At 58.2% G+C, this 27,704-nt stretch overlaps 1 pseudogene; it reads right to left on the reverse strand.

The window, feature by feature from the left end:
* Window positions 1–25,807, reverse strand: LOC119111735 (pre-mRNA-processing-splicing factor 8-like; annotated as a pseudogene).
* Window positions 25,808–27,704: the final 1,897 nt, after the last annotated feature.

The raw sequence follows: 27,704 nt of genomic DNA on the forward strand, positions 1-27,704 counted from the left end.
AGGGAGGCGTTTATTGAAGATCTCATCGCTCCGCGGTGACAAGCGCTCCATGACACAGCCGGCGACAAGAGGCCGGAGAGCACGATGAACGGGGTGATTGGCGGCCGGGCCGTCTCGGCCGGCACCGGATCGCACAGTCCGCGGCCGCTGGCTATGAGGCCGCTTCTCGCCGGCGCCTGCGGCCGCACACACATCACACAATGAGCATGGTCCCCGACCGGCTGCTGCGGCGGCCGCGGCACCAGTCTGGGCCGGTCGGCAGCGCGCGTCACACGGTCGGCGCCATCTCCAGCCCGCGCCCGCTCGGCGCCAAGCACGGCGTCGCGGGACCCGCGCCCTCGCGCTCAGGCGAACACGTCCTCGCGGTCGGCGCCGGCCGTCTCGCCCTCCTCCAGCGAGGCGAAGTTGAGGAAGTGCGACGGCCGGTGCACCTCGTGGTAGAACTCCTTGGGGTTGGCCAGCGTCAGCTCGTACTTCATGCTGGGGTCGTGCCGCACGCCTGCGAAGCATCGCCGTCGGGATCAGAGCTCCGCAGGCTACACACGCCAGGCCGACACACATGGCACACTGGGGCGCGCAGGACGGGCCGGTGCACGGCCAGCAGCTGCCATGACGCCACTCCGGGGCAGTGGCTCCATCCCGGCCAGCGGTCGCTAATCCCGCATAACAGCCACCGCTCCCTGCCCAACAACACAGCGAAGCAGCGCATCAAACTCCCAACCTGTCCGCATTCACTTTACCAACGTGACGACCAGAGAGCCATGGACGAACAGATCCGCATACTGTGAAGAGCCGGCGGGCTGCGGACTTGGGCCGGTGACAGACGTGAGTCAGCCGGGCCAGTCCCGCCGCCGCCCCACTCACCCATGAAGTTGTAGTTCCAGCTCCCCTGCGACGGCACCATGAAGAAGCCGAGGAAGCGGTCGGAGAGCAGCATCTGGACGCGCTCGTAGTGGGAGGGCAGGTAGCCCTTGGGGTTGTTGCCGCGGTCCGTGTTCTGGCGACCCCACTCGAAGCCGCTCGGCGTCAGCTTGAAGGCCGTCAGCGAGCAGGAGCCGGGCGTGAAGCTGCACGTGATCACCACCGTCTTCTCGCCGTCCCAGCTCGAGTGCTCCGACATGATCTGCCGCACGGCCGGCACAGCTCAGCGGCCGCACACGCACACCGGTTGCGGACGAACGCACCCACAGAGTTCGCACGGCTCACGGCTGTTCGTAAGACTCAGCTCGCGGAGGTGCTGCCGCCAGAACCGCCGCCGGCCAAACCGGACCGATGTTCAGTAGTGCATCTGAAATGTACCCATCCGGCACCTATGTGTGGTGCGCCAAGCAGAGTACCCCGCAAACCGCCCCAACACATACCTCTGTCATACGTCCCCACCGAAATGCCAGAAGTATGTCAGTCAGGTCAGATTTGAAACTACAAACTAATAGCCACTAACAGTTAGTCTTTATAGCTCTGGGTTAGCGTATGTGGTGATGTCTCCCAGCCGACCAGCCTTGGGGTGTGTGGTGATGTCTCCCCGAGGGCCTATCTTGGGGTGTGTGGTGATGTCTCCCAGCTGGCCTACCTTGGCATGTGTGGTGATGTCTCCCACCCGCCCTACCTTGGCGTGTGTGGTGATGTCTCCCAGCTGGCCTACCTTGGCGTGTGTGGTGATGTCTCCCAGCTGGCCTACCTTGGCGTGTGTGGTGATGTCTCCCACCCGCCCTACCTTGGCGTGTGTGGTGATGTCTCCCCGAGGGCCTATCTTGGCGTGTGTAGTGATGTCTCCCACCCGCCCTACCTTGGCGTGTGTGGTGATGTCTCCCCGAGGGCCTATCTTGGCGTGTGTGGTGATGTCTCCCCGAGGGCCTATCTTGGCGTGTGTGGTGATGTCTCCCACCCGCCCTACCTTGGCGTGTGGTGATGTCTCCCCAGGGCCTATCTTGGCGTGTGTGGTGATGTCTCCCGAGCCTATCTTGGGTGTGTGGTGATGTCTCCCACTGCCTACCTTGGCGTGTGTGGTGATGTCTCCCACCCGCCCTACCTTGGCGTGTGTGGTGATGTCTCCCCGAGGGCCTATCTTGGCGTGTGTGGTGATGTCTCCCAGCTGGCCTACCTTGGCGTGTGTGGTGATGTCTCCCACCCGCCCTACCTTGGCATGTGTGGTGATGTCTCCCAGCTGGCCTACCTTGGCGTGTGTGGTGATGTCTCCCAGCTGGCCTACCTTGGCGTGTGTGGTGATGTCTCCCAGCTGGCCTACCTTGGCGTGTGTGGTGATGTCTCCCCCCAGCTGCCTACCTTGGTGTGTGTGGTGATGTCTCCCAGCTGGCCTACCTTGGCGTGTGTGGTGATGTCCCTTGGCCGCCCTACCTTGGCGTGTGTGGTGATGTCTCCCAGCTGGCCTACCTTGGCGTGTGTGGTGATGTCTCCCACCCGCCCTACCTTGGCGTGTGTGGTGATGTCTCCCAGCTGGCCTACCTTGGCGTGTGTAGTGATGTCTCCCACCCGCCCTACCTTGGCGTGTGTGGTGATGTCTCCCACCCGCCCTACCTTGGCGTGTGTGGTGATGTCTCCCAGCTGGCCTACCTTGGCGTGTGTGGTGATGTCTCCCACCCGCCCTACCTTGGCGTGTGTGGTGATGTCTCCCAGCCGGCCTACCTTGGCGTGTGTGGTGATGTCTCCCAGCTGGCCTACCTTGGCGTGTGTGGTGATGTCCTGCGGGCTCAGCTGCGGCAGCTCGTTGGGCTGGGTGTGCATCCAGCCCAGCGGCTCCATGTCGCGCAGGTACTCGTGCTGCGGCAGCGCCGTCGGCAGGTGCACTGTCTGGTGCGTGCCCCACTGCGGCGGCATCACGATGCACCGGATCTCCTTCACCTGTGGCGCGTCGCAGACGGCAATCATGGAGCTGTCACGTGTGGAGCATCACATCACGATAATCAGTGGCAGGTGATGCCCACTCCAACACGCCACGCGCTGGACGGCGGGGACACTAGTGACGTCACGCACCGGACAGCAGCACAGGTGGTACCGACAGACGTCATCCACCGGACAGCGGTGCAGGCGTTACAGACAGGCGTGATGCATCGGACGCCAGCGCGGGCGGTAAGAACTGAGTGATGTGGTGCCACCAAGCATACTTTCTAGAGCAGTAGAGGTTGGATCAGACCGGAATCCCAGGACACGCCCATCCATTTCGCCAGCTCGCTGCGAACGTCCACCATCGCCTCCACCCGGCATTGGTGCAGGCAAGAATGGGCAGAATCAATCCTATCACGGAATGACCGCCAAAAGGAATCAGTCCTGCCCAGATATTGTCGCTGGGCTTGAGTTAATCTCTGGGAAGCAGTATTCCTACCTGGAGACTGACCCTGAACACATATTCCTAAACCAGGACCATCGCTGCCTAAAGACCGTCACCACAAAGAAAGAGCCCTGCCTGCCGGGCGTTGTGGTCGGGAAGCAGCATTCGTTCCTGGAGCTTATCGCTGAGCACGGCCAACCCTACTCGGCCATTGCTTTCGCTCCCACCTGGGACTGCCACTAAACCCCCCTCTCCCCCGCCCCCCAGCCTGGGGAGCGCTCCTGGACAAAGCTTGGGTGGGTGCTACTGGGCAAAGCCGCAAGTTTCTGGGGAATGTCGCTAGGCAGTCATTCCTACCAGGCGATCGTCACTGACAGCGATGCTCTTATCTAGCAGGCGTCATTGAACACAGTGATCCGACCCTAGGGGACGTCACTCGCCGACGCAACTACTCGCGCCTCGCGAACTACCAGATGTCGCCATCCCTACCTGGGGATTGTCGCTGGGCGACACGCCGTACAGGTAGCCGGAGATCTGGGCGCGCAGGTCCGAGATGACGATGAACTTCTTCAGGATGTTCTTCGGCAGGATGTAGGTGTAGCCGGCCTCCTTGATGTCGTCCGAGCTGACGTAGATGTGGTTGGTGCGCAGGTGCAGGTTCGTGGCCGAGATGGCGCGCACCCGCCACTCCGTCTTGGAGTTGAACGTCTGCGACTCGTAGTTGCTGGTCGTGCTGGTGATGATCTCGTCGCCGTGCTTGTTGACGGTGCGCGTGGTAGTGGCCGTCAGCTGGCTCTGCTCCTTGGTCTGCTTCTCGATCTCGGCGATCTGCTGCCGCTGCTGCGACGGCGCGCTGATCTCCATGCCCAGGATGATGTCGCGGATCTCGGACTGCGTCAGCGACGCCACGTTCACGTTGTTCTTCTTGCCGTAGTCGGCCAGGATCAGGTCCTTGAGCTGCACCTCCACCTTGACCCACTCGTCGTCGGAGAGGCTGGGCCAGATGTGGTGCGGCTCCGTCACCGTCGTCTTGTCCGGCTTCAGGATCACCTGCGGCCGCACGCGATGGTCAGGAACGCTCAGGCAGGGGCGCGGCACGCTCAGAGGTCACACACGGTCGCAGATCACACGCGCTCACAGGTCACACGACCTCAGGGGACGCACGCGGTCACGGGTCACACAAGCTCAGAGGTCACATGCGGTCACAGGTCACACAAACTCAAAGGTCACACGTCGTCACAGGTCAAATCCGTGACCGCGTGTGACTCATTATTTGTATTCATACGAAGTTCCCTTTACCTTCGTGCGATCGTTGTTGACGTGCAGCGCGCGCAGGATGAGGATGAGTCGAGAGAAGGCCGTGTACGAGCTGATGGTCTTGAGCCAGTCGTCGTACAGGTTGAACAGCACCATCTGCGGCTCGGTGGCCTTCAGGATGAGGTCGCCGAACTTCTCCACCTTGAGGCAGGCCTGGAACGGCAGCTGCAGCTCCGAGCCCTTGATGACGATGTTTGGGAAGTCCAGCAGATGCACCTGGCGACCAGACGAGCCGGGGTCACGACATCTGCCCGTTTCACCGTCTGGTGGTGCTCTGACTACTCGGAATGCTGGCAGCACAAAGCGGTGCTGCCAGCACCAGCTCCAGCATGATCACCAGCGTCAGGGAACACAGCGCACGCAGCACCATCCCACAGTACAATACAACAGACAGTGCAAACCCCAGGTATACTATCCCGCAGTCAGCATTCATCGTCACGCCTATCGCGCCAGGAACGCGGGGATATTGAGGAGACGGACGGGATGGCACGACGCACAAGGCACAAGGTACCGCCCGAGCGCGGCCGCGCCCCCGCCGGAACCCACCTCGAGCGGGTCCAGCATGCCCTTCCTCGTGACGATGATCTGCTTCGGCTGCTCCTCCACGGGCAGCGAGCGGATGAGCGCAGCCACCTCCTCAGCCGTCTTCCACTTGGCCAGCTGGCCCAGACGCTTCTGACCTGTAGGAGCGGACGCCGACAGACCGTCAGCACGACCACGGACACACGCCGAGCCCCCGCCCGTTCGGCCACGGCTGATGGCAGGCGCGGGCGCTAGTCAAACAATGAACGAATGCCCCGGACTTCTTATCATAAATAGTCATGAACAGTCCAGAAAATAGCCGACTGGACGGACAGTCCACGGGAAACCATGCATCGGAACAAAAAGATAGCTAGTGGTCCTGGTTCACCGGCATAATGACGAGCAGTAGCGACCAATTCGCAATACGACGGTGTTTCCGTGGCGGATGCCCGGCAGTTTACAGTAGCAAAGAGGTGCGCGTTACACCGAGGCCCGGTGCGTCACACTGGCACGCGAGCCAGGCCACGGCGTCCCCCAGCGCCAGTCGCACCTGCCCACACCGACGTGTGGATAATCTTCAGGAAGAGCTGGCCGGTGCGCGGGTTGAAGATGAAGATGGCGCCGTTGATGGGCTGGTGGTGAGGTTGCCCTCGAACGTCTTGTGGATCGTCACCCGGTACACGTTTGTGTCGTCCACGAACCTGAAACGCAGCCGGCCGCGTCACCAGCCGCCGACCACGCCGCCCGACAGCCGACGGGACACCCAGCGGAGATCTGACACATGCACCGATCGGGCCGTCCAGGCGGGAGGAGGCGCCGGACAGGCGCGGGTCGAGCCGTGTCAGCCAGCAGCGCCGCGGCGGCGTGCAGTGGCGACACGGCGCCGCCGGTGCCGGCAGCCGGCGCCGCGCCGCGCGACTCACCAGATGATCTGGTTGCTGAAGAGCTCGCCATAGTTCTGTGAGCTGAGGTACGGCTCGGTCGGCTCCGAGCTGTACAGCTGCAGGCCCTTCCTGATGCGTTCGCGCAGCACGTACAGCGCCGGGTTGGCCTTCATGATCTTGGCCATGGCCTGCTGGATCAGCGGCTTGCTGCCCGGGAACCAGTTCCCGTACGCGCTGCAATCGGCAGGCGGCTGTTACTCTCCGCCAGCTGCCAGCCGGGCTGCGATCAACACATCCGCCCCCCGGAGGGCCCGCTACGACACGCCGAAGACGGAGCGGTGGCGTCTGGAAGGGTATCCGCACCCCACTCAGGTCCGCCCTGGAGTCGCTGGACAGTCGGACCAGGCCAGTCAGTCAGTCAGTCAGTCAGTCAAACCGGACAGCGCACCGTGACACACGCAGGTGCGGCGGGACTGGTGCCACAACCGCCCCTCACACACAGAATTCCGTCCAAAATGAGCCGGGCCCCCGGCTCGGGCTCAGCCCAGCCCGGCCGTGCCATCACTAACCTGTGCAGGTTGTACGCCAGGTCGATGGCGATGAGCAGGCCGGTCGGTGACGGGTAGATAGACATGTTGTCCGTGGTGTAGTCGAGGAACTTGGCGCGCGCGTAGCGCTCGATGTCGTGCGAGTCGTAGTCGCCCCAGCGGAGCTGCACGTCGATCCAGTACTTCTGCGTGGTGGTGTTGTCCATGGTGTCCTTGCTGTCGGCCAGCAGCGACGGCCGCGACACGTTCCACTTGTAGGCGGCGAACAGCAGCATGTCGGCGCACGACGAGTTCATCTTGTACGACTTCCGCGGATGGATCGTTTCCTTCTGCACGGTCTCGATCTCCAGCGCGTCCAGCTCCTGGTCGAACACCTGGCACAGGTCCATCACCACCGACTCGTGCACCTGGAACGGAGAACGCCACGTCGGTATGGAGGCCGGGAACAGTGCTCAGCACCGTTGGCAACGATGACTACATCTGAAACTGTATGGATGTATATATGCATGCATGCATGAAGCCATTCACGAGCACCAGTCCGTGCACGTTCTGAACCGAGTGCACAGCAGCGTTCGTTGGTGTTCGGTGCACCTAATGTCCGGTGCCCGGGCACGACAGCGCTGGCACGCGCACGTCCTGAACACGGGCACCGACCCGCGCGCTTTCGTCAAGCCGACGCGACACGCAAGACATGCCACTCACGCACAACGCTTGCACCCGGAGCCGTGCCACAGCGATGGCGGGATGGCGCAGCTGGGGATAAAGCTGGCTCGGTCACCGTGAAGTCATGCATCGCACCTCACGGGATGACACGCATTGAACCCACTGGCATTGGTGACTCATACAGCATATGCACGCTTTATAGCGATTAGTGCTCCGAGGATTCCGGCCCCGCGCCCTGCCCGGCCACGGCCGCGGGTGAGAGCGTACCTTCTGCCACAGATGGGCCCTGAAGATCTGGATGAGCGAGATCTTGAGCGTGGGGATCTTGCCGTGCATGAAGATGCCAGTCAGGTCGAGCTGCACCTGGAAGCCGACGTAGACGTTGGCGCGGTTGATGGTCGGCGACCACCACAGCGTGAAGCGCCGGTTGGGGATCTGGTTGAGACCGGAGCGCTGCGCCATCGTCAGCTTCTTGTACTTCATGGACTCCTCGAAGCCGCTGGCCTTCTCCCAGAAGAGACCCTCCCACGTGGGGAAGTAGGTGCCCTTGAAGAGCGTGTGCTCCAGGATGCCCTCCACGCCGCCCAGCGCCTGCGCACAGAGAGAGGGGTCGGGGTTAGTCGCCACGCCGCCGCAGTACACCGTTCGCACCAGGCTGCCGGGCACTCAGTCCACGGGCCGCGCTGCCGCACCGCGTCAGCTGCCACGCCCACCGGTCACCCGTCATCGACGCGGCGCGACCGCCGCCGCACAACCATGCCACCACGTCCCACAGGCGCCGCCGGCGCTCCTCTGCGATCGTCACCCCGCACACAGGGCAGCACACCACGCTCCGCTGTCCGGAGCTCACGCGCCGCCGGCGCGCCCGGCCGGACACACACCTGGATCATGTCCGTGCGGTAGTTGTTGAGGTTCCACAGCTTGCCGTCGTGGCGCTGGTGCGTCCACCAGAAGGGGTTCTGCTTGAGCACCTGGTACATCTTGAACTCAGTGCGGACGCGCCAGCCCTTGTCGTAGGCGAGCGTGTGACGGTCCTTTTGGAACAACGTGTTGATGCGGGGGATGCCCCGGTCCCACGAGTCCTCCAGGTCCTGGGAAGAGCCACAAAACACACCCAGTCAATCAACGGCAGCCGTCCGTCTCCCTCGAGGCAGCGTGTGCGACCCTGAGCGTCACGGCCTCGCGTCAACCGCACGTAAAGAACGCATCAGTAACAGACGCATTAGTCGACGAGGTTTGTTCTGTTCCGCCGGAAGACCACCCACCTCGAGCGTGAGCCGCCGGTTCTGGGCGTTGGCCTCCTGCCGTTTCAGCGCGTACTCGGCCCAGACGCGCTGCGAGTCGATGAACTCGGACTCCCACGGCTGCACGTAGCGGTACAGGTTGGGGATCAGCTGGTCCTCGTCGTGCGACATGCCCGAGCGGAAGTGGGTGATGCCGACGTCCGTCTGCTTGGACCACCGCAGGTCCGACTGCGGGATGAGGACGTGGCCCATGCTCAGCATGCCCAGGCCGCCCAGCTCCTTGGGCGTGTAGAACACCACCGGCGGGAAGCGGGAAGGCATTTTGGAGTTGAGGCCGATCTTGATGCGGGTCTGGATCTTGTTCTCGCACTTGACCAGCAGGTCGAGCAGCTCCTGCGTGTTGACCACCGCCTCGCGGAAGTATGTCATCAGGCCGATCAGCGCCGTGTTCCACTTGTTGACGATCTGCCGGCGGCATCATCAGGTCACCAGTGCGGCGGGCGCCCGCGGTTCCACCATCACATCACACCGACCGAACCGTCAGCACGGGGGCGCACTGCAGCGGGTCGGACGGCAGCCGGGCAGCTGCCAGGACCGGCTCGGCGCGGCGGGCGCGCAGGCCGGCCGCTGACCACTGACCTGACCCGGCGCCCGGCTCGCGGGTCAGCCGACAGCCCGGCACTCCCCCTCCCCTCCCCCAACCACGAACCGTCGCCCAGCCCGCGGTGAGACCACAGTACAGCGTCCAAGAAGCCGAGAGGTGGCCCACCCCGCGGCGGGACCCACCTTGGTGAAGGTGGTCGAGCCGGACGCCATCAGGATCTGGCGGACCCGGTTGTGGAAGCGCTGCATGGACTCGTCGTCGACGCGTAGGAAGCACTGGGCCGTGCGCTCCTTGGTGAGCTCGTGCTGCAGGTTCCAGACGCCGTCGCGGTGCTTCAGCTCCTCGTTGGTGGTCCGACACTGAGACGGAGCGCGGTCTGGGTCACACGAACAGCGCAGCGCCGGCCACCGCACCAGTTACGACAGTGTCAGCCGTCGTCCCCGCCGTCATCCATTAACATCAATGCACACATCAAACAGCAGAACTATCCGCCGATACAAGCCACGCAATACGTCCGCAAAAGTTCGCAAAATGACCAGTTCATAAAAACTGGTCACGCAGTGCATGGGGTGATGGGCTGGAGCAGCTCAACTCAGTAATCCACCTGTCTCTCCCCCTGCCCCCCGGCTACACCCTCACCTTGGGCAGGATCCGGCACTCGAAGCCAGCCATGTTGAAGAGCAGGTTGGGGTTGTCCTTGCTGTAGACGCTGACGAAGCTGTCCTCCCAGTGGATGGTGGTGACGGAGCGCGGCAGGCGCGACTTGATGTCCCAGAAGACGGCGCGGCCCAGGTTGACGTCGTGCTTCATCAGCCGCATCCGCGAGTCGCGCGGCCAGCACTTCTTGTTGTTGTAGCCGACGATGTTCTCGTTGTTGGGGTCCGGGTGCTCTGTCAGGTACCTGCCGGCACGCGGAGAGTGAGCGCTCAGGTACTTTGTCAGGTACCTGCCAGCACGCAGAGAGTGAGCGCTCAGGTGCTCTGTCAGGTACCTGCCAGCACGCGGAGAGTAAGCGCTCGGCAGCGCCGACAGCCGCCCAACAGTCTGACGGCCGGACTGGGTGAGGTGGCGGCAGTCCCTAGCACAGCACCAGGTGACATGGGATCGATGTGCTGCAGCGGCTTTGAGTGACACTCCGCCGCGCGCCACGGCGCCGACAGTCGTGGCGCAGCGTCGTAAGGCAACAGCCGAATCCACGCTCCCCCAAGCGTGCCTGACCCACTCACCGCTGGATGAGGTCGCGCGCCTCTTCGGCCGAGAAGCGGAAGAAGATGTGGATGCGGTCGACGTATCGGCAGTAGAGCCGGATGGGGTGCGCCACCTCGGTGACCACGTCCTGGTAGGTGAGGAAGTCGTTGGGCAGCTGGGGCGGGCCGGCCATCTCGGAGGCGCGCTGCAGACCCAGCACCAGCAGGTCCAGCACCAGGCCGTAGTACTGCACGATGAAGGAGGCGAACTGCAGGCCGCGGATGATGCCGTACGAGTTGGTGTGGTTCATGTCCTGAAACACACCGCGCAGTCGGTCACCACCTGCGACCAGGACCACGGCACATCACGGGTCAGACATCACGGCACGGCACCGTCACGAATAACGCCCGGGAGAAGAGGCAGGGTGCGGGGGGGAGGGGAAGGGAACAACCTGACACAGCCAGCGGATCTATTCCTTCGGCAGAACGGTCCGCACCTCATGACATGAAGCGACCAACGAGTCACGAACGCGATCCAATAGCCAGCTCCAAAGGGCCCAGACGTGACCGTAAAAGGCGGTCCAAGCTGATAAACGGCAAAACATTTTATTCGAAGCCCCACAAATCATACGTTCAAAAAGAGCGCAATGGATTGCAGCGACGACGGACCTGGCAAGTTCGCCGCGTTTTTTTTTTAATTTTTTGGTGAGTAGTTTTGTTTTGAAGCTGCAACATTTGTACTTACTAACGCTTCAAATAGGCCCTAAGGGCCCGGTGCCAAGCGCGGTGTACCAGAATTGACGCGCGGATTTGATTCCCTTGTGTTGCGGTGCGGCGAGCCGAAAACACCATCATCTAGCTACGGCGAGTCTGCCGTTGGTCAGCAGTGATTGCAGGTCACGAGGACATCTGGATAGCCATCACATCACTCTTTCCGGATACTATACAATTTAAACCGCCTTCAGTTAGCAATCTGCTTATGCCGAGCAGAACAGGCGGCCAGCCGGCTGCCGGCGGTGGCACCTTGTAGTTGATGAGCACGTTGTTCTTGGCCGTCATGTAGTCGGCGATGTTGTGGTCGACGATGAGCCGCAGCAGTCGGTTCAGCAGCGTCAGGTCGATCTTCTCGTACAGCTTGTTGAACTTGGACTCGAGCATGACGTTACACTCGCCCTCGGCCGTGTCCCACACGTCCTGCAGGTTGTTGACGCCTGCCACAGAGGACGTCACGTCACTCCGCGCAGCCAGACGCGGAGAGCATCAGCGCTGCTACACACCACCCGGCATACACACTGTGGTCGTTACTAGGCTGCCGGGACGCGGGGCGGTGCGGCGGCTGGACACGGTCTCGCACAGTCGCGCACGAACGCTGCTACACGCTCAGATGAGAGCGTTGGTCCCTGACAAAGACCAGAGCACCGTGCTGCGTGACGATCACAGCTGACCGGTAGCGAGAGCACACGCCCATCCCCCACCGACCGGCGTCGCTATTGGGCGGACCGGCGCCGCGCCACGAGCGGGCCAGTCCGCTGGGCAGCCCGGGAGGGGGAGGGGGGTCCGTACCCTGGCACCACTTGTAGACGAGCAGCGGCGGCGGCTCCGTGTCGGCCGGCTTGATCCAGGGCGGGAACAGGCGTCGCTTGTCGGCCTCGTACCACAGGTACTGGTCCAGGTAGGCGTCGGTGATCTTCTCCAGCGGCTCCACGTCGTGGTACACCGGCACCAGGTGGCTGTACAGGTCCATGAACTCGATGCCGATCTGCGGCCCACGCGCCGAGTGTCAGCATCCCTCCACCAGACGCGGATAGCGCGGGCACACAACCAGAGGGCGTACAGTGCAGTGGAGCAAAACCGAACAGCCCTTTGGGATCATCAACCACTACGTTACGGCCAATTTCCGCCTTTCCTCCCGAGGATTTGCTGATTATGCTTTGTTATGCGAAAGCCCCCCTCCGCCCGCAAAAAAACAAAACAAAACATTCCTTCCGCCCCTAGTTGAGCCAGACACAAAACAAATAACGGACGCACTCCTTGTGATGAGATGAAGCCAACGGTACTTGCCTTTCATGTGATATTTTGATTGGAATTTTAGCATGATTTGCAACCATACCGTGAGTGTAACGTTACACTGTCCAAAGCCTCCCCTCCCTCCCGTGTTACCCTTTCGTTGCACTCCATGACCCTCCCCCGGCCCCTCCATGCATAACGCATTATTTATGGACGGCCCGCTTGACACGCAGTCGATGGGACTGGTGGTTGGAAGCGTGCACACGCCACATGTCTTAGTACGGAGCACGAATCCGGCCACCCCACGTGGCACGCCGCCATGCCCTACATACGGGTCGTGCCGTGCCAGACACTCTCCCAGCGAGCGCGAGCCAGCGACACGGCGGCTGAGGCCTGCTGACCGCGTACCTCCTTGAAGGCGCGCTGCGTCAGCAGGTGACGCTTGATCCTGGAGAGCGCTTCGTGCGGGTTGTCGTAAGCCTGCTCGATGAGGCCCAGCTCCTCGCGCTGCGACTGGTTCAGCCGCGACTTGACGCTGTACGCCTCCTTCAGCCGCTCCAGCGCCAGGATCAGCAGCTTCGTGTCGTGCTTGTACGACAGCGGCGGGAAGGGTATGGGCGCGAAGCGGCGCGACTCCAGCCAGTGCACGGTGGTGGTGTAGATGGCCACCGCCTCCTCGGGCGAGATGTACGGCCCGTCCTGGCGGCACGCGTCCACGTCAACACCCCGCTCGGAGCACGAGACGCCCCCGGGCGGTCTAACGGCATTTGCAGCACGCCGCGCCGCGCTCCCTGTCAAAGGCAGCTCAACTGACCAGCATTCATGGATCAGAGCCGCAGCGAGACGAGAGCGGTAGCCGAAGAGGCGAGGTCCTGAGAGCGAGCTTAGTCCCTAGTCGTGTAGTCACTTAGTCACTAGTCGCTACCACGGTCGCAAGGCATCATGTTTCCGAGAGCGTCATATCCCCAACTCCCGGTCACCAGCGCAGCGCAGTGCGCTCGCACCAGCAGCAGGCGCTGGCGCCCCACCTTCAGGTAGTTGTGCTGCCGCTCCTGCTCGGCCTTCAGGTAGAGCCGCGTCAGCCGACCCAGGTTCTTCTTGCACACGGTCTTGTCGACGGTGGCGCCGCGCCGGATGCGCTCGCGGTTGTAGTGGGCCGTGTTGGTCCACCAGTCAGCCTTCATTTTGACGTAGCGCAGGATCATGTTCTCGACGGGCGTCGGCAGGCCGGGCACCTGTCGGCCGGCCGGGCGGTGGTGAGCGGCGACTCGGCGTCCGCGCAGCCGGCCAGCTAACGCGTCAGCCCGCCGGTGTCAGCGCACACAGAGCAGCCAGCACAGGCCCACGCAGCTGTACCGAGGGACTGTGCGGGTAAACAACACCCCAAACGCATCGTGCGTTATAAAGACGGGAAGCTGACTCCGAACAGGCAGGGCAGGACGACCGCGGCGTCGCCAGAGAGCGCGGCTCGAGCCGGGCGCCAGACAGCGTCGCGACACAGCCGGCATACCAGCGAGTCAACACCGTCCATCCACCCGCCGGCTCACCTTCCACGGAATGTTGGCCTTCCAGCAGCGCCAGGCCTCGCTCAGGTGCTGCAGAATCGTCCTGGCCTTGTTCTGCTTGATACCTTCGGGCATCATGTCCAGGATGTCGTGCATGACCGAGGCGCGCAGCTCCAGGTCGAAGTGCGACTCGACGCGCTGCTTGGTGACCGTCTTGGCCACGCCCTGTGGGAGGAGCGGACGGGGCCGGGGTCAGCCGAGCGCCGAGCACCGCACGGACACGTCATCGCCACCGCCGGCGCGTGCTGTCACGCCCAGCCAGCACAGCGTGCGAGCACAGCCGAGGTCCGCCGGCAGACAACCGGACCCGGCTCACACGGACGCGCCGACAACCCTGACGCCCTGGTGGTCACACCACAGCCGGGTACGCGGTCATGAGGCCCGCCAGCACCTGTCGCCGGCGGCGCGGCTCACCGCGTCGGCTCACCTTGGAGTGACGGCCCTCGAACTGTCGGCTCAGCAGGTTGCCGAGCCAGCGCTCCAGTAGCGGCGTGATGCCGCGCAGGAAGAACAGCCAGACGCGCCAGCCGGGCGCCCACACGCCGCAGCCGGGACCCTTGCCGACCGGCCCCTGCAGAACACACGGCGGGTCAGTGACACCGGCTACCGACACACAGTGACACAAGCAGAGACACGGGAACCTCGCTGACAGGCCCCTGCACGACACAGAAGGCAACCGTCACGAACTGCTGACACACAGTGACACATGCAGAGACAGGGGGCTCACTAATACGTCCCTGCGAAGCACCGCAGACACCTTGGCAGCCCTACCAACACACACCGTGACAGGCGGCGCGTTCAGTGTTTCGGCGCGCCGTGCTCGGACAGGCCCTTCCACGACGACAGTGCTCTCTCCGGCGGCGCTCTCTCCGACCTACCGTGTTGAACCGGTAGTAGATGAGGTGCTTGAGATCCTTGCACATGCGGATCTGCTTCATCAGCTTGTACTTGTAGCGGTACATGCCCGTGAGCTGGCCGACGTGGGCGAAGATATACTGCAGGCCGTCAGCCAGCTGGAAGGCGTCCACGTTGTTGAGCCGGTACTGGACGTGCGCGTCCACGATCAGCTTGGTCAGCCGCAGGATCTCGCGACACAGATGGAACGCTGTCGGAGCACAGGCACCGCTCAGGTCAGGTCACGGCCACACCCCTGCACCGCTCAGATCAAGTCGCAGCCACACCCCTGCACCGCTCAGGTCAGGTCACGGCCACACCCCTGCACAGCTCATGTCAGGTCACAGCCACATCCCGGCACCGCTCAGGTCAGGTCGCAGCCACATCCCGGCACCGCTCAGGTCAGATCAGGGCCACATCGCGGTACTGCTCAGGTCAGGTCACGACCACATCCCGACACCGCTCAGGTCAGATCACGGTTACATCCCGGCGCCACTCAGGTCAGATCACGGCCACATCCCGGCACAGCTCAGGTCAGATCGCGGCCACATCCGTGGCACCGCCCGGGGTCAGGTCACGGCAGCGCCCCGACAACGCTCAGGTTAGGTCAAGGTAACACCCTGGCGCCAGCCAGGCCAGGTCAGGGCCAGTGCCAGGCGCTCCATCTCTGGGGGCAGATACACCATGCCAGACTGATGAGGTGGCTGCTCCGGCATACGTCTCGGAGACTACGCGCGTGTGTTGTTGGTCAATGACTGGCAGCCGCCATCAGGGCGCTGAACCGGTGCAGAAACGCCGGCTATGACTTGGAAGGCTTTCGCTTCATCTCGCAAAGCAAGCTCAGTCCGGGTTGAAGTCTTCTGAGAACATCCCACAGGAGCATCGCAAGAGGTGCAAGAGGCGGCTCAACAAACCGACGAACGTTAAATATACAAAGCCAGTCAGCCAACTCACCGTTTCCGAACCTGCTCTTCTTTCGCTCCTTGGTGGTGAGCGTCTTGACGGGCTTCAGGTTGAAGTTGTAGTCCAGGTGAAGGTAGTTGAGGTTCTTGCGGTGGATCAGCAGGTTGAGCATGTTGTAGCCCTGTCTGCACACCTGCAGGCGACGGGGAGGGGGGGGGGGAGATGGACATCAGGCCTCGGATCCCCTCTGTCCAGGCCGACGGCAAGTCAGGTCAGCCCGGCGGCCCGTGCGGAGGCGGCCCACGCACAGGCGGCCCGTAGAGGCGGCCCGCACAGAGGCGACCCGTATGGGGACGACCCGTACAGAGGCGGCCGGGAGCCAGCCAGCCACAGTTCGCAGCAACACCTGATACCAAGTCGACGCGACCCATACAACAATGACGTGCGCGCGCACCATTCCCCACCAAGAAGCCATGTGAGGCCACACCCAGAGATATTGGAAGCAATCTTGTTTTCTTATATGTATATGTATATATATATATATATATATATATATATATATATATATTGACGATATCAATGTATACATATATACAAATATATATCGGCGATATCGATATCGACGTATACATATATATATATATATATATATATATATATATATATATATCGACGAAACGACATACGGTAGCCAGCGTTGCCACCCTGGTGGAGCTGAAGATCAGCGTCGGCGACATTTTCTACGGCGAAACCTGAGCCCAGGGCATTCCATCATGAGCCCACAGCCTTCCACCACCCAGCACCTCACTCTGTCAGGGCACCACTGGCCATGCCGCCAGCCGGTGCTGAGCCAGCCGATGTTGGCGCCAGCCGGGGTCCGGTCTCACCTGCAGGCCCGCCTCCACCCAGTCCAGCGAGGTCAGCTGGAAGAACTTGGTCGCCTTGAAGCTGCGGAACAGGTACCGCTTCTTCTGCGGCTTGGGCGGCTTGTGCTTGAGCGCGTTCAGCACATAGTACTTGAGCAGCTTCTGATAGCTGACGCGCACCTTGACGGGCTGTCCGGCCGGACAATGCTCACGGTACCTGCCGCCAGTGACGCGGTCAACAACCCATCACAGTCAACGGGGGGCGTTCAGTCTCAAGGATCCCACAATCAACACAATCAATCAGCCCGTTAAACACCACAATGCGTGCAGCTCTGTTTGACCCACGCATACACGTTCACGCCGGACAACAGGACAATGCCAGTCTCCGGCATCGCTGGTTAAAACGTCGGCGCGCGCACACACTGGGTTCCGTCAGCAGGGTGAGGGGCGGCGAGGACGGGCCGGGTGGCCGCCGGCGAAGCACGCACCACGACTTGACGATGGGCACATCGAGGGCTCGCCGCGTGCGGCCCGAGCGCAGGCAGAACGGCCGCGGCGCCCACAGCAGCGCGATGCCGTGCGCCGTGTTGTCCGAGTACAGCGGCGAGTCCTGCAGGAACGGCTGCACGTAGTCGGGCAGCTCGAACTCCTCGTCGTCGTCCGGCAGCTCCTCGTCGTGCTGGAACACGCCGGCACCAGTCACTGACGGACACTAGTGACTGGGACGAGCCGGTCACCGACAGACACCACACAGTGAACGGGACGAGCTGGCTACAGGCAGCCAACTGGGAGCAGCGGCAGCATCAGAGGGTGTTCATCAAGATCAGATCACGGACACGGCTGCGCAGGGTGCACAGGCAGTCGACCCAGCGGGGAGGGGGCCCGCGACCAGGACGGTCAGCTGTTCGTGAGGGTAGCATCCCGCGGCTGGGCTCCCGCCGGGGGCCAATACGCAGTCACGTGTGTGTGTGCTGTAGCCGGAGACGCCGCGCAGCCGTCCTCGGAGCTCCGGACGGCGGCGGGCGGCGGGCGGCGGGCGGCGGGCAGACGGCGACGGCCCGCCAGACAGTCCCATCCCTACCTTCACGGCGTGCCGGTGCGAGATGGGGTTCACCAGCGGGTCGAAGTAGAACGCCGGCAGGTCGGGGTCCTCCGTCTTGATGAACACCACGTTCGGGGTGTGGTACCTGAAGTACGTGTCACAGCCAATCACACAACCCACAAACACTCCAGTGATATTAAGGCACCGATACCGTGCGGCACAAATGAGTCACATACATCAGTTTAGTATTACCATACACCCATTCTGTTTCGACGGGCACAATTATTTCAGTTCTTATGTATAGTGAAATCAAACCAATAATGTAATACACATTTTCACACTGACCCTGACATTACCTGCCAGGGTCAGCATTACTGGACGTCTGGAGCAGTGACAAACAAGATTGGACGCTAGAACTGACCAATAGAGGTTGATACTTGTGTGATGAGGGCGACCCATATCATATATATATATATATATATATATATATATATATATATATATATATATATATATATATATATATAGTCTCATCCTAAGGCCATTTACTGCAGCTAACGACCTCCAAAGATGTCTGAAGAAGGTATGCTGTCGTGAGCTCGGGGTAACGGCGAGCGGCCGCACTCTCACCACGAGAGGTGGACGAACTGCGGCATGTTGTTGTACAGGTACGGGAAGGCGATGCGATACTCGGTGCGGATTGGCTGACGGATGATGATCTTGTTGATGTCGTTGAACTCGTTCCAGTCCTCGTCGCTGAACAGGCAGAAGCGGACGTTATACCAAATGCAGCAAAATCGTACCCCGGATCCTACACTTGCCTCTAGAGCATGGGACTCTCAATCACGCTCGTGGTAAGACACCCCGTTCACTTCAGTCACACGAAATTTTGCGTTGAACGTCCAGGAACGGGCAAGGCGGCCATAGAAATATCACCCCTCGCTGTCCAAGTTGAGGTGCTTAGCTACATATAAACCCCATGAAAATCCCGACATCCAACAGACAACACGACTCGTACAAGGTAGATCGTGACAACATCAGACAGCTGGTTGACGGTTGATCATAAACCCCCACATTCCATGAACTACGGGAAGCTTTACCCGAGATGGGTGTCCTTGATGAGCGGCTCAAATTTGGGACCGCCGGGGATGGCCATGTTCAGGGCCTTGGCCGTGAAGAATGATTTCAAGTCGAACAGGTAGAAGTAGTTGTCGTCCACCAGGTCCGTGAGCAGTTGGTTGGCCATCCTGTACAGGGTGGCCATCTGGGGCAGGGTCAGCTGCCAGCGCCGGTACGTGGAGCCGTTCACGTGTCTGCCGGAGATAGGCGGGGTCAGGGACGGGACCAGTATGTGGAGTCATTCACGTGTTTACCAGAGATAGGCAGGGTCAGGGGCGGGGCTGGTACGTGGAGCCATTCACGTGTTTTCCGGAGACAGGCGGGGTCAGGGACGGGACCAGTGCGTGGAGCCGTTCACGTGTTTACCAGAGATGGGCGGGGTCAGGGACGGAACCAGTACATGGAGCCATTCACGTGTTTTCCGGAGACAGGCGGGGTCAGGGACGGGACCAGTACGTGGAGCCATTCACGTGTTTTCCGGAGACAGGCGGGGTCAGGGACGGAACCAGTACGTGGAGCCATTCACGTGTTTTCCGGAGACAGGCGGGGTCAGGGACGGGACCAGTACGTGGAGCCATTCATGTGTTTCCCGCAGACAGGCGGGGTCAGGGACGGGACCAGTGCATGGAGCCATTCACGTGTTTTCCGGAGACAGGCGGGGTTAGGGACGGGACCAGTATGTGGAAACATTCACGTGCCTGCCGGAAATAGGCAGGCAGGGTCGGGAATGGGGCTGGTACGTGGAGCCATTCACGTGTTTTCCAGAGATAGGCTGGGTCAGGGATGGGGCTGGTACGTGGAGCCGCTCACATGTCTGCCGGAGACGAGCGGAGTCAGGGACGGGGCCAGTACGTAGAGCCGTTCACGTGTATGTCGGAGACAGGCGGGGTCAGGGACGGAGCAGGTACGTGGAGACGAGCCAGGTCAGGGGCGGGAACGATCTGTGGACACGTTGAGAGGTCGACGTTGGGAGGCTGGGACGTTAGCGCGGTGGACCAGGCCGGCCAACATGCTCACTTGGTGTCCACCAGCGGCTTGCCGTCGTAGAACCAGTCGGCGACCGCGCCGTCCTCGTCCTTGCTCAGCTCGATCTGGATGGCCTCCAGCGGCTCGACGTCCAGCACGTTCTCGGCGTAGTCCAGCGGCGGCTCCTCGTCGTCGAACGGTGGGAAGCGCATGCGCTTGAAGTGGCGCCGGTCGCGCTTCTCCCGTCGCATCATGATCCACATGGTGCTGCCGAGCCGCACACAGACGCCAGCGTTAGGGCAGGCACCGCAAGGTCGGGACGCGTCACAACATACGGCACGTGCCGGCCCCCCGTCGCGCGGCGGCGGCGGCCCGCGCGGCATCACTCACCCCCATTGAGCGATGTAGGCGGGCTCGATCACCCAGGGAATCTCGTCCACGAACGTGATCGCCCCGGTGATGTGGTACAGCACCCGGCAGTCGCGGATCTGCTCCCACGGCATCGGCATGTTTTCCAGCAGCTTCAGGATCGCGTGCGGCATGTACTTCAGCGCCCTGCAAGCCACGCGACGGGCGTGATCGTCACGCCACAGTGAAAAAGCTGGGTGGTAAGGAGTCGGCAAACGGTTCTCAACAGTGCCTTTTATGTCATACTATATTGCACACTCGTTCACCCACAGACGATGACACATTATGGGGCTTCAGGAAGAAAGCATCGAAGACAAGCCACTGAGTCAAATTAATAGTACAGCAACATCAGGGCGTCCAGCAAAAAGGGAAACCAAATAAAAATGTTATCTTAGGTTGCCCGGGCCTACAGATGTACCATCTTCAGTAAAAATCTGCAAACTCTCAGACACCGGTAACTTACAAGGTACTTTTACACCATCACCAATCTCCTGGCATGCCCCATCAAGCCGGGCTTGGCTCCAGCCCAGCGGCGTGCGCCGTCGGCGGCCGGGCCGCACGCTCGGCGCCGACTGACCCGAGGTAGACGCGCTTGTCGTGCCGGTACTTCCGGCTGCTCATGTCGCCGTGGTCGCGGATGATCTTGCGCAGATGCTCCGGTGGCATCTCCTCCTTCTGCGCGTCCACGAAGCCGAACTTGCGCTTCTCGGCGTATCGCTTGCTCTGCAGCTGCTGCCACTTACGGGCCTGTCCGTCGTGCAGTTCTGATTTAGCACTTAACTTACGATCATTGGAGTGGTTCAAACCGAAACAGAATGAGGCAAGCCTCAAATGCCAAGACCACATGGCCATCCTGACGATATGCTTTATACATAGCAGGACAAGGCTTGATAACTATCACAAAATAATTATGTCACATTAGTTAAACCTAATATAGGTTTAGCCCACACCTAACACTCGATATGGGCAGTCTAATCTGCACTGAGAGTGAGCATGTGGGAGTTAACATACAAATTCCATAATTTTGTTTCCTGTCATTTGTGCCAGGCAGCAGTCAGCACAAGCATGACCATAAGCACTGCACAGGGCAGATCAGCCGCGTCCCACCGACCCACGACAGGGGAAATGCAACTGACTTATGCTCCATGGCAGGAAGTCTGCGGCCGCACACTCGGCTGCAGGACGGGCGTGGTGGCCAGCCGTACCTTCTCCTGCAGTTTCTCCTCAGTGATCTTGTCCAGCTGCGCCTGGCGCTGGGCCTGCGCCTGCTGCTGGGCCAGCTGCACCTGCTGCTGGGCTGCATGGTGCTGGTGCTGGGCCAGCTGGGCCTGCTGCTGCGCTAGCACGGCCGCCCACGGATTGCCCGGAATCAGGTAGGGTGGCAGCGCCATCGCCGCTCAGCGGGCGAGTCGCTGCGACCACTGCGGCGCTGCCAAACACCTGCTGAAGCAAGCGCACAGCAGAGCCAGCGTCAGCGGCAACTCGGCACACTCACCACCCTTAAGTACACTATGGGAAACTGGGCAACCTAGTCATATTTCTTGACACAGAACAACACATCTACACCAATGGCAAATAAACCTTGGCAGATACCATAAGAATGAAGGCATGGACGCTAATGTGTGGGGAAGGGGCAGCGTGCTGCTCGGCCAATGGCGACCACATCCCTGACTGTGACAGTGCTTACAGTTATCAAAGATGCCTGAATTACACATGCACCCCAGGCACCGCCCACCAGGTCGGCTTATTATCAAACGGGCGGCCGCGTGGCTACTGGTTGCCGGCCGGCCGGGTCATGAGGCTGGCTTAGCCGCCGCTGGCGCCGATGTGCGGCGGATAAAACAAGCATTGATGCATTGAAATTGTTTGGTTGTTTATGATGAGGCATATCCCCTTTTACTCCATGTGCAGCATTAAGAGGACAAAAAGGACAATGACAAAATAGCCAGCAAATATGAGTTTGGCAAAAATCCAGCAAGAATTTCTGAACAAGGTAGATCATGAATACACTCCACAGGTAATGATACCCAAATGGCAAAACAAGGCACACATAACAATGATCTGTTATTATCAACTATGTTGTCAAGTGGATCTGGGTGGATGAGCTACGCTATGTGACAACCATGGATGTGCTGCTGACAATAAATGATGTGGTAAATTACCTGCAAAACCTCACACATTTCCAGACCAGCCAAAATCAATAGAAAAAATGCCCCACTGCATCAAATATAACTATGGCATCATCAGTTTGCCAATCTGTGCTAATAAGGAAGCATACAAAGTTCAAAGGGTTAGACCCAGCAAAAACCATCTTTATGCTAACAAGGTAGAGAGCTGCAGCAAATTGCCAATTTAAACAGCATGTCCAATTTTGCCTGGGGGTATCTTTTTATACTGCAGTCATTCTGCAAAGAAATGGCCTTAAAAAGTCTCTCACAGGAGGCATGAAGTGCATGGTGGCACTGTTCTTAGAGCAGTGTATTAGTCCATGACATTACAGATGCAGGTAGAACACAAAAGAAATGCTCTATTTTGGATGTTCCAAGATTTGTTTAAACTGAAAAGCTGCATACCTCATGATTTGCTGAAAAGCTGCATAACTGCCTCCCCCCCCCCCCCCCCCCCCCCCCTCCCAGGTAAAAAGGCCTAAGCAACATTTTTTGGAAATAAAGGTATTTATATAACTTGATACAGCTCAAAGAACTGTATTTTGTAATGTAAAATAAAAACTGGACAGATTTGGACTCAAAATTCATTGCAACATTTTTCTAAGCAAAACATGTCTAATTTGCCAAAATACTCAGGCATTCTTCATAAATGATTCACTTAATAGAGCTTCAGTCCTTGTACCCTTGGAATACAGATCCATCATTATTCACCACAAAGCTGCACATTATCATTTGCTTTGTTTTTCCAGAAAACACAGCACTAGAGCATTTCTCTGGTGCCCTAACTGACTGCAGCTAGTGAACCACCACAGTGAGCTACATTTGGAAACAAGGATTAGACAAAACTCTGCTGTGATAACACAACCATGCTGTTTGAGGCCCAGTGGTTTAATAAGCTGAAGCTGACTGAAAATGTTAGGATGATTGTTCATGTTCCTGCCCCCAGGACAAAGCCCTAATGATGTAATTGTTGCATTGGTTGAACCATACATCCATCTCTGGCAATTGTACACCCACATGACAGACACTCATTTCAGCATTAGGTAGCTTACATGCACCTGAACCTGCAAGTCTGGAATTAATTTTGCAAATCACCAATCACCACTATAATGCTGATTCAACACTACCATCCAAGAACTCTCACTGACTGACCACACCACTTCATGCCAAAATGTCATATCACCCCGCTGGTCAGGGTGTACTTTCCTACCTAACGTTAGAAAAAATCATTGTACACCATTCGTCGTGTTTAAGGCATGACATATCGTAAATAATCTCAAAACAGGTAGAATCATGCTCCTACCTTCGAATTTCAATAACTTCGATGGCGAGCTCCCGAGCGCCGCGCGCACCGCACCGCCTGGACTCCCCAGCGCCGTTTCCGCGTTGCCGTTGCGTAAATACAATATTTCTGCGTACCAAGAACTGTACAAAATGTACGGGACCAAAGTAAACCATTCGTCATGCTTAAGGCAGGACAACCATAACCTAACTGCGAACTATAAAAATATTTACTAAACATAAACCATATTTACCATAACCATATTTACCATATAAGCCATATCAACTGTGAACCATACTACAAACCATAACTATAACTATAAACTATACTATATAAACCATACTATAACTATAAACCATATTTACTGCGAACCATAAAAATGTACCGGGACAAGGTAGCAAGAATCCATGAAATTTGATCCTCGACGCCAACGGGACCATGGGTTGCAGGGGGATTGGGTGGGGAATGTAAAGCAAAATGAGAACATGGCAGCTAAATAAAAGCTCACTATATGGCACCTATATATGGCATGGAACATGGATGCCAATGAGATGCTGGGTTGAAGGGGATATAGGGTGGGGAGGTTAGGTTAGGTTAGGTTAGGTTAGGTTAGGTTAGGTCAGGTCAGGTCAGGTCAGGCTAGCTTAGCTTAGCTTAGCTTAGGTTCTGGTCTATTCTCAGTTAGGTTAGGTTAGGTTAGGTTAGGTTAGGTTAGGTTAGGATATGTTCTGGACTATTCTGGCCTGCATGTTTCATGAATGTACCTAAACTCGATAAGAAACGATTTTGGTTGCTTTATTATTGTTACCTTGGTCCCGTACATGTTTTATGGTTCTTGATAAGCAGAAATATTGTGCTTTCGCAACAACGTAGAAACGGCGCTTGGAAGTCGAGGCAGTGCGGTGCGGGGCGTGCGGCGCTCGGGAGCTCGCTATCGTATTTATTAAAATTCGAGGGTAGGAGCATGATTCTATCTGTTTTGAAATTATTTACGATATGTTCCGCCTTAAACACGACGAATGGTTTACCTTGGTCCCGTACATTTTGTAGAGTTCTTGGTAAGCAGAAATATTGTATTTACGCAACGGCAACGCAGAAACGGCGCTGGGGAGTCCAGGCGGTGCGGTGCGCGCGGCGCTCCGGAGCTCGCCATCGAAGTTATTGAAATTCGAAGGTAGGAACATGATTCTACCTGTTTTGAGATGATTTACGATATGTGCCGCCTTGAACACGACGAATGGTGTGCAATGATTTTTTCTAACGTTAGGTAGGAAAGTACACCTACACCACCCTGCTGTCATGCCTGGATGGTGGTCTATGTATGTATGCTGCCATAAATGTTACTGGCAATAACCACAATGCATATAATGGTACATTGACAGAATGTTGACAATATGCTTACTGTGAGTGCCAGCAGAGAAAAAGAAGCATTATGTAATCTAGTGGATATCTGTGCAGGGGTATAAGGTACAGCACATGTAATAAAAATGTGACAACCCAGTGCACTTGTTATCATTTCTGAACCTTGTATTTTTGTGTCATGCAATTCATCCTGTACATGTCTTGCTGCACAACTGAGCACATCTTTTAGGGAAGGGCATCATGTGAAAGTCCAGATTCCCAGCATCTGGTTTAGATGTATGGTTGTGTGAAAGAAATTTGTCAGAAGAGAAAAGCAGTCTCTAGTAGGAACTCACCATGATGCGGAGTTAAAGGCATGCACTGCTCCAAATTGCAGCATAAAACATGACAAATAACCTGTCACTCTTTGAAAAAATCAAAAATACAAAACTTTGAACATGGGAAGACTTTATGCAACTTTCTTTTAATATACAATGCATTGGATCCAATTCTTTTTTCACTAAGGGAGCCCATTGTATAAACTGTGACAAAATCTCATCCTGAAATCCGCGAAGTTCAGTAGCAGATATTTTGTATTGCTGAGCAGCCTTCCCACCCTTCAACTCCATGATGGCTGACCTTGACCTGCCACGTGCAGGCCATCCCAGCCACTGACAAACAGTGAGTACTGCGAGAGCAACATTATCCAAAAGGAGCTAGGGTGATCCAAACTTGACGCGTTGTGAATTACTTGCTGGCAGACCAAAGCTATTTAACTTGGGCCGCCATTCGTCACATTCCCAAAGCAGTCCACGCTTTCACGTATCAGCGCATCTGATAACACACGCGTGCATGCTCACCTCACGCTTCAACAGGCACAAATGCAATTTACACCATAGTCTTCGCCAAGAACTGAGAGAGAGATCGCAGCGGAACACACGCTACAGCAAATAAATCGACACGCTCTCCCACGAAACCAACCGGCCCCAAACGATCGCGTGCGAACTGATCTTTCCTGCGACGTTTGCGACGCTTCAGTGGCGCGCATGGGACTGAAAACGTTTGGACGGTACTATTTCACTGCCACCTCTAACGCCGTTGTCGTTCTTGGGCATTGTTGGGTCTGACTGCTTTAAAATCTAACCAAGCACAGTATCTCTGCCATTGAGCTACAGTAAACTTCCTATATTTATCTAGGTAGATATCCACGGAGCGTCATTCCCAATAGATCTGATCTCAAGAGGGAAAGGCCAGAAAAAAACTTCAGTCAAACCTGTTAAGCACAGCAGTGTGTGTGACATGAATTTATCGGCGTTTCCATTGTGTCAATAAACTAACCAGCAGCGATGACAGCGGATCTAATTTTACGTGGATTTTACTCTCAGCACAACACGCGTGAGCGATGTGTTAAATGTGCCCGCATAGCACCAGAATGGAATGGACCCTGCAACCGCTAAAACGACTGAATGACAAAACGATGACGCGTGACGAAAGACGAAACGTGCACCATGCCTGACTACTTATCAGTCGAGGTAGTATCTTTTTCATCTAAGCGTCAGATGCTGGAGCAACGTGATACCCGCCTAGGCTTCCACTGACCTAGATATATCTATTTTGTAATCTTATGTGCGGTTTCTATTCAAGGAGGGGGTGCTGGCATTTAAGTCGTGCGAACTAAGACGCATTTGAGTGCGAAACACGAGGTACCTGTCGGCCAGAAATATTGGCACTCATTCTGAGGGAGCTCTGTTTGCCTTCACTGGTAGCATGGGTGTAAAGACAGGTGGTAGTAGCGCAGACAGGGGGGCATGGAGAGTATGTGCCCCCCCCCCCCCTAGGTTCCGAGGGGCCCTTGGGCCCTTCTGAATCTACTTGAGGGCCTGAGGGCCTGACAGGCACGCCGCAGGTTGCATTCAGGGTCCCGGTCCGCAAGGCCGAACACTTAAATGCCAGCCAGAGCGCCTGCACGCTGATCAGGGCCTCCAAACCCCTGGACCAAATCTGGACCCATATGTCGGTCAGATACCTCCAGTAACGCATGGTCGGCTCCATGACGGCATGGACCTAAGGGCTCATTTCCCAAGCGGGGATAAAGCCAGAGCCGGCGATTTACACTGGTCGGGCCCCAGTGTCTATTAAGGCCCCACACGGGGTTCTTGTGATGGCAAGGGGCCCTGAGTTGACCAGAGGCAGTGTTCGAGGAAGTCCAAAGATCCTGGAGGGTCCAACAGCCCCGACGATGAGGGGCCGACTAGGTGGTCTAAGAGCGCGAAGGGCTGCTTGGGGTCTTGTTCAGGGATCCCGGCCTGTGGGGACGGCCCTTTAAATGACAGAGGGCCCTTTGCACCGACCGGGGACCCCCTGAGTCGATGTGGGCCCATATGTCGGTCAGGCACCACCAGTACTGCACAGCTGGCTCCGTGTCGGCATGGGCCTGAGGTTTCACTTCCCAATCAGTCACAAAGCCAGGGCCAGCGATTTACACTGGTCGCGCCCTTTCAGCTGGCAGGGCCCACATTGCCTAACAGGGGGTCATGTGTCGGCTAGTGAACCCCAGTCGGTCACGAGCTTTGTTTGAAAAGGTCCGAAGAGGGGCCGAAGGACCCCTCAAGACCCAAGTTCAAGGGCTCGATTGGACTCGATTGGAGCCGAACAGTCGGCTCCACGCGAGGCTGAGCCCTCAGGTTCCACACCTGTTCACACGGTCACCTCCACCGTTGCTGATAATAAGTTAAATAGCAATAAAATGGCAAATAAATTACCTCTGTTTCTTTGCAAATCGACGCTGTTGTTGTAATGCGGTGGTAGTAATGCGCCGTCAGTGCGTCATGTGAACAACAAAGGTGATGCGACCTTATGACCTGTTAAGATTACCGGCATATGGGGCC

This window comes from Pollicipes pollicipes, unplaced genomic scaffold (assembly GCF_011947565.3).
Source record: "Pollicipes pollicipes isolate AB1234 unplaced genomic scaffold, Ppol_2.1 Scaffold_7261;HRSCAF=8764_pilon_pilon_pilon, whole genome shotgun sequence".
NCBI classification, from domain to species: Eukaryota; Metazoa; Arthropoda; class Thecostraca; order Pollicipedomorpha; family Pollicipedidae; genus Pollicipes; species Pollicipes pollicipes.